Raw genomic sequence first — 13,184 nt, 5'->3', positions numbered from 1 at the left:
CTATAAAGCTAATGAGACTAGTTTTGTTACTGACTTTGGTCAGGAAGCTCCTCCACTGCCTCACCATCTGTGTGCCTGTGATACCTTGCAACTCATGACCAGTATCTTCACCCCGTAGAGATCTTTCACTGTTCTTGATAGAGTTCTCCTTGTATGTGTCAAACACAACATCTATTCTGCTACTCTGACTGCCTTCCCTCAGAGCCATACCCAGAACTGTTGTGGCAATATATCTGAAAGTAACTTGATCCCCTTTCACTCTTTGGACCAAGTTCATTCCATCAACCACTGTAGCAGAGTTCCCTGGGAGTTGCTCTGCTACTGCAAAATCTTTCTGCAAGGTCGTGGCCAAAGTCGCTTTATTGGTCTTTCTCAGCAATCCGTCTGGTGTGGACAGGGCCCAGGGCAATGGCCCAAGGGGATGAGAAAGGATATCCTCCATATGTAGACTGCGCCCTTGTGCCATCACTATGATGCGTCCAAACAAAGACCTGTCTGCTTTTAAGATGATTGCCCTCCCACTTGATTTAACTTCTTTCTTCTTACACATATCACTGAATGTTTTCAGCCTGTTCGTTTTTATTGGGTCATGGAATTTCTTTGCTGGTGGGTATTTCTCCAGTCTCTCATCCTTTAAGATTGCATAGCATTGCTCACCAATCTCATATGCATTCATCAGGTCGGAGGCAATCTCCTTGGGGGCTGTCTTTGCTGTAGAGATGCTAATGAGGTCCCGCTTCTCTGCAAATGGGTTGACCCATTCCTGTATGAGGCTAACCACTGCTGAAACTGCTTCCTCATCTTTCTGGATTCTTGGCTGCTGTAGCTCCACATGACAAACCTCTGATTTGTTACCTTGCACCATCTCCCTTAACAGTCCCGGGAATTCACTGCGGTGCTCAGCTGTTATGTAGTGGTGCTTGACAGCTCCGGCATTCAGGCTGAACCGTGTTGTGCCTCCAGGAGTCTGTGTGTCTTTGTTAACTGTGACTTCAGTAGCCTGGTCCACAGGGATCCGTCCAAAGGGGTTGTTACTTGACAGCTGCACTGAGAATTGGCCTGCCTTGAAGGCCTCATACACAGAAGGATGCTTCTCTGGGAGGTTTGTCATCTGAGCAAAGTAAGGGGACAGGTACCTGGCATAATTTATCTTATCATAGGCAAAGCAAGTTCAAGTTCAAGTTTCTTTAATATTTGTCATACAGAAGTACAGAATACTTTTATACAAAATGCTTCTTACTGTTACGCTCCAGAGACTGTGCAAGACAAGATAAGTATGAAATAAAATAACATAGTAAAATTAGAAGTAAAAAAATGAGGTCACAGTGTTCAGTTTAGACATATGTACAATGTTCGATGCAGAATAGACGTAGTTACCATACAATATACAATACTGTGCAGTGTACTAATATACAATACTATATAGTGCAAGGCAGAAATGGGACGAGGTGCAATTTAGGTACAATTCACAGTAGGTGTACGAGTTGTAGTGCAAATCCTTTATCAATAAATATAAAGTGTAAAGTGTGTTTGTGTGATCTAAAGTGTGGAGAGTGGGTGCTGCAGTGTGTTGTTTGTTTGAGTGAGTGTGTGCGTGTGGGTGTGTGTGCTGTGTGCATTTGATGGTTGTTGCATAGTGTTTATTGTTCGTTTAGCAGCCTGATGGCCTGGGGATAGAAGCTTCTTCTGAGTCTTTCTGCAACATGGGATCATGCTTCTTATAGCATGGAGGTGCAACTCCCAGTCCCCCTCCCGAGAGGCATGCAGAAGGCCAAGTATTACGTCCTCTACCATGTCAATGTATGACATCCAGAATTCAGAAAGCTCTCCATTGTTGTGACGGAGGTGTTCCAGAAAGTCTGTCCACAGGGTTATTGATTGATTCAGGATTTAAAACACTGTGGTCATCTGTGTGGCTGGTGAATTGATGGTTGGCAGATACCCAACTATATCTTGTGAGATTGGTTCTTGGTCCCTGGTGCTGATATTAAAACCAGTTCAGCTTGGGATTGTCTGATTCTCTGTATCTGTTTTCCTTGCAAGTGCCCACACCAGGTTCTTCTTGCAGGCAAGAAGAGCAGCTTCCTTGGTTTCCTGGACACAGTGTTCCCTGGTTGGGAGAGGCTGTGGGCCCACACGCGCACCTGCTACATATACTCCCAGGTCTTGGTCCTCAATGGTGACCGATCTCTGCTTCAGTTTCTCAATGTGTGGAAGCTCAGCTCTTGGCAGTTGTGGTCCATAGACATTGGCCTGTACAACTATGCCATTGACTCTATGTGATGTGCCCTTTCCAGTGAGAGTTTCCTCAAGTCTATCGATATTGTCCCATGCAAGATTGGTAAAGACATGAGGCTTGATGGATGCTGGAAGTACAACTCTCTGGTTTGAGGCTGTTGCTAGCTTTTGGAGACACAGAGCAGTGTCATTCTCTTCAAGTTGGGAGTAAGAGACTCCATGCCCAAGCCTGTTCAGTGTTTGGATGAGCTCAGTGTTACCCGTCAATGTTTTTACTGCATAAGGAAGTAGAAGGTGCTTTGGTGGTTTGTGTTGACAACATGTCACAGCATATATTATGTCCTGACTAAATGACTGAACCAGAGCATTGACTCTCTGTGTTTGAGTTTTGGTGTCAGGATTTCCAGTGAGCAGTCCAACAAGAAGCCGTTCTAGTTGTTCTGGTATGGACATATGAGCATATCTATCTTTCACATCAGATGGTGGAAGGGCCAGGGAGTCACAGTCATCTCCTGTCTAATGATTGATCTGATATATGATGAAGTTTGATCTATGATCTTGTTGAGATTGGTTGACTTGGCCCTCCAAACTTTGAGCTCCCTCTGTAGAGTTTGATTTTCCAAGACATTTTTAGGAACCATCAACAATTTTCATTTGTCATCTGGAAATATATCTACTGAATTGCCCAGCTCAGATTCAAGTTTCCTACGAATGTGATTCCTTGTAGAATCTTGCTTGAGTGTAACTCCACCAGATAGCATGAAAGATTCAAGTTTCGTGACCAAAGAAGTGACTTGTACAATCATCTCAGGGGCGGAGCTATAGGCGAGGCTGCAGAGGCAGCTGCCTTAGGGCCCGCCCACCGTCTGGCGGGAGGGGGGCCCGGGCCCAGGCCCGGGACTGAATGGAGTTGCCGTTCGTTCGTGGGACTGGATGACAGACTGCATTGCGCCATGCCCCGGGGCCCGGGTCCTATGTTCCCCGGGCCCCCTATGTTTCCCATGTTCCAAAAGGGTTCTATGTTCCCCGGGCCCCCTATGTTCCCCCTATGTTTCCCCGGTAGCGATAAAGGCTCGCCCCAGGCTCGCCACAGCAGTGGATGGATTTAAAAGATAGGGCACTTTTATAGATAATTTATTTGTATCGCAACGGAGTCATGGATCTAGTCGTGCCACGTAGCATTATGTCGAATAAATTCAAATAGAATAGACAAGTCTAAAACAAAGACTTTTAAACGAAGTTTAGCCTATTAAATCATTTTATAAGCGTTCGTTTATTTGTGGTCTGCGTGAGAACACTGAAGCAACCATCTGCAGAACACCAGCCCAGCCCAGCCCAGCCCTCCCCTCCCCTCTCCTCTCCTCTCCTCTCCTCTCCTCTCCTCTCCTCTCCTCTCCTCTCCTCTCCTCTCCTCTCCTCTCCTCTCCTCTCCTCTCCTCTCCTCTCCTCTCCTCTCCTCTCCTCTTCTCTCCTCTCTCTGTCCCCACGCTGTCAGGCTTGATTGATTGATTGAAAACTTTATTAACAGATTGCAGAATGGGTACAATACAGTACAGCTCAATACACACAATTGTTAAGGGGATGCAGACCAGAGAAAGACTTTCGTCTTGTTTACATCAGGGTCCCCCATTTTCAATTCATCAGGACATTTATGACATACATGACATACAGATAGTCAGTACTGCTACATCTATACATTTATGACATACCAGATTTGCAAATACAGTACTGTTTGTGATACAGAAGGAGTCAAGAAAAGGGAGTATATACATTTGACGTAGAAACTAATAGGCCCTCCTATTCTTCCCGATTGTAGCCTAAAATAAATTAAAGAATGATGATTGCTGGGAAATGTTGTCTCTCCTGTTGTGCCTCCAGTGCAAAATCTGACTTGTTACTGGAGGACAACAACATTACCCAGCAATCAATGCATCATTGCGTCATGAGACAATTTACCTGGTGCGGAAATTAAAACGAACAGCAGACGTCTGTCTCTTACAGCGAGTGAAATCATCAGTGAGTGAAAGTGAATGATCCATTATATTCCGCAACCATGCCGCCTAAGCCTTACAAACATAAATGTGGCCGTCAAAAAAGAACAGACAAAAAAGAACGGGACGAGAAGAACGCAAAGCTACCTAAATTAGACGCATTTGTTATAAAAGTAACAGGGCCTCGTGCCGACGTTCCTCCTCCTCCTGACCTCCCATCCCCAACAACAACAAGCCCTTCAACACCACCTGATCATCCGACAACATGCCCGGCACGGACACTGCCTTCAGCCGCGGTGTGTCAACTACCATGCAGCAGCAGGTAACCTTGGACTGTTGGACAGATAATGAGATTACAGTTTACCATAAACTTATATTTATACATCTATTAGGGCGGCGCCGGCCCAGCAGCCATGGCGCTTATTAATGTAAATAACATACTTGGTTTTTAGAGATCATTTATCGGCCTTTGTTTGCACTTTACAGGCATAACCACCAGTCAGATTCAGAACAGCCAAGCAGTTCAGTCACAGTGACAGTCAACACACCAAGCTCGACCCAAGAGCCAAGTTCTGCTGACCTGCCTGACGATGACAGTGAGAAGGAAATGGAGGTGGCACCGGCGGAGTCGGACACTAATTCCAATGCAGAATCGGAACAGGAGCAGCAAGATGAGTTGGACTTGGACAACGAGAACGAGCCACTTCAGAAGTACCCCACAGACCGGGGCCTTTTTGATGAAAATGTTTCAGCTGATATAAAACGGTATATCATAGTTAAAGGGTCTTGTAAACCCAGAGGCCCTTTCCCAATTAATGAAAAAGGCAACCGTTCTTTTTCTGAGGCACATTACCATACAACAACACAAGCTGGTTTAAAACTGCCCCGTAGCTGGCTTTGCTACTCTCCTAAACTGGATTCTGCGTACTGCGAGCCATGCTGGCTATTTGGAGACCGCAGTTCAACACATTACCACAACGCATGGGTGAATGGAGTCAAAGATTGGAAGAATATATCTAGCAAGATAAAAACCCATCAGTCCTCTCAAATGCACACTGTAGCTTGTGTCATTTATGAACAGTGGAAAAGGCATGGCGGAACAATTGATGCGCAAATGGAGAGGGATGTGCGTAATGCAGCTCTCTTTTGGAGACAAGTGCTGGAACGTATCGTTAATGTGACACTAATGCTAGCCATTTGCAACCTTTCATTCCGGGGGCACAGGGAAAGTTTGGGACAGCCGGGCAGTGGGAATTTTCTTGAAATTATCCAGCTGCTGGCAAGCTATGACCCTGTGCTGAAAGAGCTGATCAACCGGCCTGAGGGCTCAGTTAAATACCTTAGCAAGGATATCCAGAATGAGCTAATATATATATTGTCCCAGCAAGTTCAGCAAGACATTACGGCAGAAATAAACCAAGCACCGTTCTTTTCTGTGATTATGGATACTACACAAGATCTATCCAAGCGAGACCAGCTAAGCCAAGTATATAGATACGTCACCATAGTAAGAAATCCGATGGACGTAGCTGTTGATGTAAAAATAACAGAGGCTTTTTTGGGATTTGAGGAGACACCAGATACTTCTGCAAGAGAGCTGGAAATTAAAATAATCGAAAGCATTACAAAACATGGCCTGGAAATGTCCAAATGTCGTGGGCAAGGCTATGACGGAGCTGCCAATATGAGTGGGGTTTATTCTGGTGTCCAGGCTAGAATTAGGGAAAAAGAACCCCTTGCAACATATGTGCATTGTGCAGCACACAACCTAAACCTCGTACTCAATGATGCAGTTAAAGACATTCCAGAGCTCAAACAGTTTTATGATACCATAGAAAATGTGTATAAATTTTTTGGCCACAGCATTAAACGGTGGGCCATGCTGACTGGCATAATTTCCACAGACGATTCATCTCACCCAGGCATCACGTTGAAGCGATTATGCCCTACCCGTTGGTCTTCTAGACATACCTCCCTTACTGCTATACGCTACAGATATGTGGACGTGATGAAAGCGCTGACAAAAATAACTCTAATTAGTGACAAGGCTGAGCGTAATGAAGCAGCGGGATTGAAGAAAGCAATGGAACATTTTAATTTCATTTGTCTAGTGGTGCTCCAGACGAAAATATTGGAGAGTGTTAATGCTGTCTCTAAATTACTCCAAACCACAAACATGGACATGCAGAAAGCCTCGAACTTGCTGGAGAATGCGATAAAAGTCTTGTCTGAGTACAGGGATGCTTTTGATGAGGCAAAGACAACCGCACAGACGCTTGCAGACAAATGGGGAGCTCATAATACCTTCGAATTAGACCCTACAAGAGTAAGAAGAAAGAAACGTCATTTTGACGAGCTGTGTGAAGATGAGCGACTATCTAATGCAGAAAGCTATTTCAAAGTAAATGTTTTCAATGCCAATCTGGACATAATAATCAACCAGCTGTCCCACAGATTCCGTAGTATGCGCGAGACCTCTCTCATGTTTGAGGCTCTCCACCCCATGACCCTCCAGCATGCAGGAGACGATGAGCTATATGAGAAGGCAAAACGTCTATCTGACCACTACAACAGGGACCTAGCAAATGACTTTGCCACTCAACTCCTGTCATTCAGGGTCTGTTTTAAACAAGAGATCGCTAAGGAGTCGTCAGTGTTCCAACTTGCAAAAATGCTGTTTGTGGATCATCAGTCTGTAACTTCCTCGTTCACTGAGGTGTGTACTGCCATGCTGTTATTCCTGACGTTACCTGTGACTGTGGCGACAGCCGAGCGATCCTTCTCCAAGTTAAAACTTATTAAGACCTACCTGCGGAGCTCCATGGGTCAGGAGAGACTGAGTGGGCTTGCAATCCTGTCCATTGAAAACACCAGAGCCCGGGAGTTGGACATTAAAGACATTGTGGAGGATTTTGCACAACGCAAGGCTCGCCGTATGCCATTCAAATAGGTGAGTAAACAAACTGCCCTTTTCTCTATAATAGTATTTATTATCTGTCTGCTTTATATACCACCGCGGCCTCACGGCCAGCGTGGGGACAGAGAGAGCTGGGCTGGTGTTCTGCAGATGGTTGCTTCAGTTCTCACACAGACCGCAAATAAACGAATGCTTATAAAATGATTTAATAGGCTAAACTTCGTTTAAAAGTCTTTGTTTTAGACTTGTTTATTCTATATGAATTTTGTCTACATAATGCTACGTGGCACGACTAGATCCGTGACTCCGTTGCGATACAAATGAATTATCTATAAAAGGCTTTTAAATCCACTGTTGTGGCGAGCCTGGGCCTGCTTTATATACCGCCGCTGCAGTGCAGAGAACACTCTCCGTGGTGCTGAAATGTTTTTCCTGTTTTATTCCACTATTCCAGGAATTTCCAGAATTGTGTGTGAGAGATATTGGGATCATAGGAGAGAGATGGGAGAGAGACCTGCGAGCTGGCCCGAGCTGTCAAGAGCTGTCAATCTCGCCTCAGGGCCCGTGGGGCATTCCAACCGCCACTGAATCATCTTGTTGGGTATGATATCAGTTCTGATATAATTGAAAAGGTCTTTATAGGCTTCCCTTTCAATCCTTTTATACAGTTCATCACCATCTGTTTCTTCATCATTCTCTTTGTACTCATGTGCCTTTTTCTTCATTCTGGTGTAATCCTTATAGCATGAACGATGATAGTGTGCCTCTGCAGCTACTATGTCTCTGCTTGTTACTGCTAGAATCTTTTCATCTCCCTTTTGTGTTGCACATTCTCGTAGTGTTTGGTCAGCTCTGAGTTGTACAGCTTGTGTAAGCTTTTCACGCACCTGGGAGCCCTTTAGAACCTTCTTCATCTTATCACAAAAAAATTCAGATTTTATCATACACTCTTGCTTCTGATGAAGATCTCCTCCTTGGCCTTTTTGATGTCTCACCAGCTTCATCAGTAATGCTTTCTTTGACTTTCCTTTTCAGAGTCTCTAAGTCTCTCTTCATGGTGAATAGGCTTTGGCATTTTCCGTGATAGTAGATTCTTGGGACTTCTTTTTCTCCAAGTTCTTGCGCAACATCTAAAATAGGGGCATACTTTCTCACTTTGGCTGCTAAGTAATGTTTCCCAGGATGCATAGTCTTGAGGACTAACTAAATTGTCATCATCTTCTTTTGATGTGTCCTGGTGTATGATACACTGTTTCTTAATAGAATCTCTGTGTGTATGGCTCTCCATTCTGATGCAAATTGATTCAGCTACTCCAGATCTAAATCTACTCTACTCGTCTCTCTCACCACAGTACCTGAAACAAAAAAAAACAAAAAATAATAATCACTAACATTGCTGATGAAAAAAAATCACCTGTGTGTTTACGTGCAAGTTGAATAACCTCTTAACCTGCACAGTAACAGCTTAACCTCTTAACCTGCACAGTAACATGTTAACATCTTAACCTCTTAACCTGCACAGTAACATCCTAACCTCTTAACCTGCACAGTAACATGTTAACACATCTTAACCTGCACAGTAACATGTTAACATCTTAACCTGCACAGTAACATGTTAACACATCTTAACCTGCACAGTAACATGTTAACATCTTAACCTCTTAACCTGCACAGTAACATCCTAACCTCTTAACCTGCACAGTAACATGTTTAAAACATGATTAATTGATTAAAATGTTCCTTACGCTTTCTCCTAGGATCACGATCGTCCATGCTTGCTAAAAGAAGGGTGTGGCTCTAATGCAGTCCACTTTAGATGATGTTAGAACAGTGGTTGGCTTATAGACATACAATCAAATGTTTGTTAATATGGGTGGGTGGAGTCAGATGACAATAATTATAGATCTAGACAGCCTTGAAAAGTCATGTCCATGGATCAAATGGGATATCTTTATAAATTGTATCATAAATGTTGTATTTTTAGTGTATTTTCATCACATCCAGAGTTAGATTTGTAGTCAAGGAGTAGGAGAACACATACAGTTGCATTATTATCCATGGGATATTGGTTATAATGGTCATATTGCCTTTTAAATTAAGATTGTGTACCAGGCGAGGGTAAAAATATGAGGTTTTCCTTCATTGTATCTCCATTTACTCTGGAATGGTAATAGATGTGGGTTTACTTACACTGGATTCATATGTCCTAGCTTGTTACCTATTAAAGGAGACCAGAAACATGCATATAGGCCTTATGGTTCAGGAGCTATCATGATTAATTTGGGGCATGTAATTTCGGACAGGAGGCCTGAAAAATATGCTTGGTAGTGTTATAAAACATGTGATAGCACACATTTGGAGGCAACTACTGCATTGCTATCACATATTTTCTAGAAGCAGGGGTGTATACCTTCCCAAAAATCACTATGAAAGTTAGTCCCCCAAGATGGTAGCCGCGGCCCAAATTTGGGGCCCTGGCTCACGGCCTTTAAAGGGGAACTATCTTATAAATGGCCTTTTCTAGTGTTTAGCATTGTTTTCTAGCAATGTGGGGTTGTACCAACACTGTCTATGTCTCAAATTCTCATAATCCTCCCCCACTGAACCAAGCCATTCTGAATTTTGGTCCCCTGTGACGGAAGCAGAATTATTTGCATAATGATATGCGTACCTGTGGTTTAGTTTCACCACTCACAATCAAAATTCGCTCAAGAACGGAGCGAGTGGGAATAATGCGGAAGCGGTTTCCCTGTCACTGACACTTCCTCAAAAGAGAGAAGAGAGAGAGAGAGAGAGAGAGAGAGAGAGAGAGAGAGAGAGAGAGAGAGAGAGAGAGAGAGAGAGAGAGAGAGAGAGAGAGAGAGAGAGAGAGAGGAGAGGCAGACAGATAGAGAGAGGGACACGTCTTGGAGCGATCTCTCCTGTCTCTCCCCCTGCATTTACACACACTTGCGAGTCGCGAGTCGAGCCGCTCACACACGCGCACACGCACACGCGTGCTCTCGGAGCGATCTCTCCCCTCTCTCTCTCCCTCTATCTCTCTCTCTCCCTCTCTATCTGTCTCTCTCTCCCTCTCTATCTCTCTCTCTCTCTCTCTCTCTCTCTCTCTCTCTCTCTCTCTCTCCCCAAAGTTATCTACCAGTGCAGGTGGGTGAGTGACTGTCACTCAAAGCGCATTGCGAGTATGGGCGGAGCCCAGCCAAAACAGCTTGGAATCTGGAAGTGCAGAAACTGCTGCTCTACAGTAGTTGATTAGAAATACAAAACAGTGAATTCTTTTGAAAAAAACCTTACAGATGTGTTCCATAGACTCACAGGAATTGTGTAAAATTGCCCAAATAGTGAAAGAAATAGTAAGATAGTTCTCCTTTAACACATCCGGGGCCATTCACATATATATACGTGATTGGGAGCCAGTGCTTGACGGCCAATCACGTATATATAAGTTCTTAACTCGTTATTTCTTTTATTCGCTATTGCCATTCATAATTCATCGAGGCACCTTGTGCATGCTGTTCTGAGTCTGTCTGCGATTGCAGACGGTCAATACTGCCCCCTAACGCATTGTGGCTGCTATTGCACTCCATTATAAAAAATGTTTTGTCTGGGCCGAGCTGAGCCGCGTGGGCGGGGTTTAAATACTCCGGCGAGTTCTGTATCGTTAGTGGCTTAGCTTGGCATCGCTACTGCACTATCTCGCGTACGTGCACGCGTACTGAATAAACCACAAATGTACCTCTAATACCAGTATTAGTCTGACCACACCCCTCATCAGCTTACCTTCATAAGCAGGTGTGTGGTCACCTGCTCTCCTCCTTCTCGCTTTCACCACAAGGAAGAGGTGCCTCGGTAGATCCCCACACTTGACACCATGATGGAAGAAATTGGATTAGGAACAGCTTGGGAAACAAGGATACGTTGACATCATATCTTTATTTTCTCTCTCACTATTTTCGAGAAAATACGGCGATATTGTCTTCGTACTGGAGTGTCTAGAAGATGATGATCATTCTAAAAACCCTCCACCGGTTTTCGTATTGGGAGCACGCCGCTGCATGCTTCTCAACTGCAGTTCCTTGCTGTGTTTGTTGGGGTGAAACCTGTCAGGCCACAGCTGAACTGTCGGACATGCCGCTGTTGTGAGGAGCGGTGCGTTCCAGGTTGGGTGAGTAGTGTTTGCTGGCGGGCTCCACTTGTCTGTTAGTGCTATGGGGGCTACTTGACAAAGTTTATGGAAACCGGCCCCAGGCTAGGGTCCTTTGTTTAGCCGCCTAGGCGACAGAAGGCCTTGATCTGGCGACCATTATAGTTTTAACTAGTGGGCCGCGACCATTGACACTGGTGATCCCTGTGTGTTCTGGACGAGTGGATTCTCTCTGTCACCGTGTTAAGACCCCATCTTTCATATCCAAATGAGAGTATTCCTTCACGAGGGGATATGTGCATGTAATGTGCGATAGCGGCAGATTCATGTTCAAAGTCAGCTATACAGGCCAGTTGGTACTGTGCTGATTCCGCCGGACGTGGTAATGTCACCGTTGTGAAGCGGTGTTGACGTCTTGTTTTCTCTTTTCTCTTAAAAAGTGAGGAGGGTTCAGAACGGCGGCCTGTCTGGGTGAGTGTTATGTCATTGTTTACATGTTCATAGCTTACGGTTAGCCGGTCAGTGGCCTGGCGCGGGGTAGCTTCGCTTCTCGCGCGCCGCCGGGAGCTCGCTTCTGATCGCGTGCGTCGTTAGACCGGCGTCTCGCGAGCGGAAGCAATAGCACCCGAACGGTTGGAGCAGCCGTTAGCTTGATGCTATTCTGTTGAACGTGCTTTGATTTTAACATGTTGTACACTCTTGACCACGACGTCATCCTTGACAGGGGATGTTCGTCGACCCTACCTGAGCCTAGACGGGGATTGCGTCAACAAAGAGGACTGTAGCGACTGGTGGAGCGGCGACGCTGCCCGGGTCGAACAACACAGGACGGCTGTGTTCTACGGTGTCTTGTGAGTTTGACTGCACTTCGCTGATCTGCGTTCCGGGTAGGTACGGGGTTGGCCAGACCTCATAACACGTCTTCTGGTTTTACTTTGCTAAATGTATTGTGGATAAACGGTGTTTTTTCCCAAAACGTGTGTTGTTGCAATACATTTGGGATACGTTGCGGGTTGTGTGTGAGCTGTTTTTGTCACTGGCAGTTAGCTTCTCCGTGCAGATCGTGATGTATTGATCTGGTTGTTGTGTGAGAAACATCATGGTGTTTATGTGTACCGTGTACTCACTACTAAGGCAACTAACCTATGAAGCTATGCTTGGTGACAAGTGAGTAAAAGAATGTTCTTTCTCAGACTGTAATGACAATGAACAGTGAGTTCACACATTAACAGGTTTTCCTGTTTTAACTGGCCGTATTGAGGGTAAAATAGGAGGATTGTGTTTTCCCCCCCCGGTTCCCTGGGGACTTTATCACCTCCTATCAGACATGTTGTGCATTAATTGTGTCTTTTGTGTGGTAGGGATACGATGTGACTCTTAGCTTGATTGCTGAGGTTGTGCTAAATCTGCTGGAGAAACTTATTTCCTAAAGGGAAATTGGTTTGGTTGCTGTCATGTGTGCTTAGCAAGGCCTGTGGTCGATACTAATCAAGAATGATGTATTCTCTCATTGTGAAAAAAACGGCGTTCCTCTGTTGAGTGTTTTTACCATTTTTTGTAGGTGATGATGGGTTGTGTGTGTCATGTGACCTACAACTGGGTTGTACTGGCCACAGAAGCACATGTGTATGTTGGACCGGGGTTCTTAGAGCCTTCTCTATTCTGTGTTTTTCCTTAGTAAAAATCAGATAGCAGGTTAGCTCATGCGCTGTGTGGAGCTGTGAAACGCTTCATAGAGCTGACTATGACTGTGTCATATTCTCTTTTTGTCGTTACGTCGTATCATGGGTGTGGGGTCGTAAAGGGGTGAACTGGTAACCTTTCCTCTCCCCATTGTTCTGTCGGTCAGGGGTACACCCCCTGTCCTTCAAGGTTCCCGTCACGTGGCGGTTCG

This window comes from Notolepis coatsorum (assembly GCF_963971535.1).
Source record: "Notolepis coatsorum genome assembly, chromosome: 8".
Classification (NCBI taxonomy): domain Eukaryota; kingdom Metazoa; phylum Chordata; class Actinopteri; order Aulopiformes; family Paralepididae; genus Notolepis; species Notolepis coatsorum.
Note: the sequence above shows the minus strand (reverse complement) of the source record.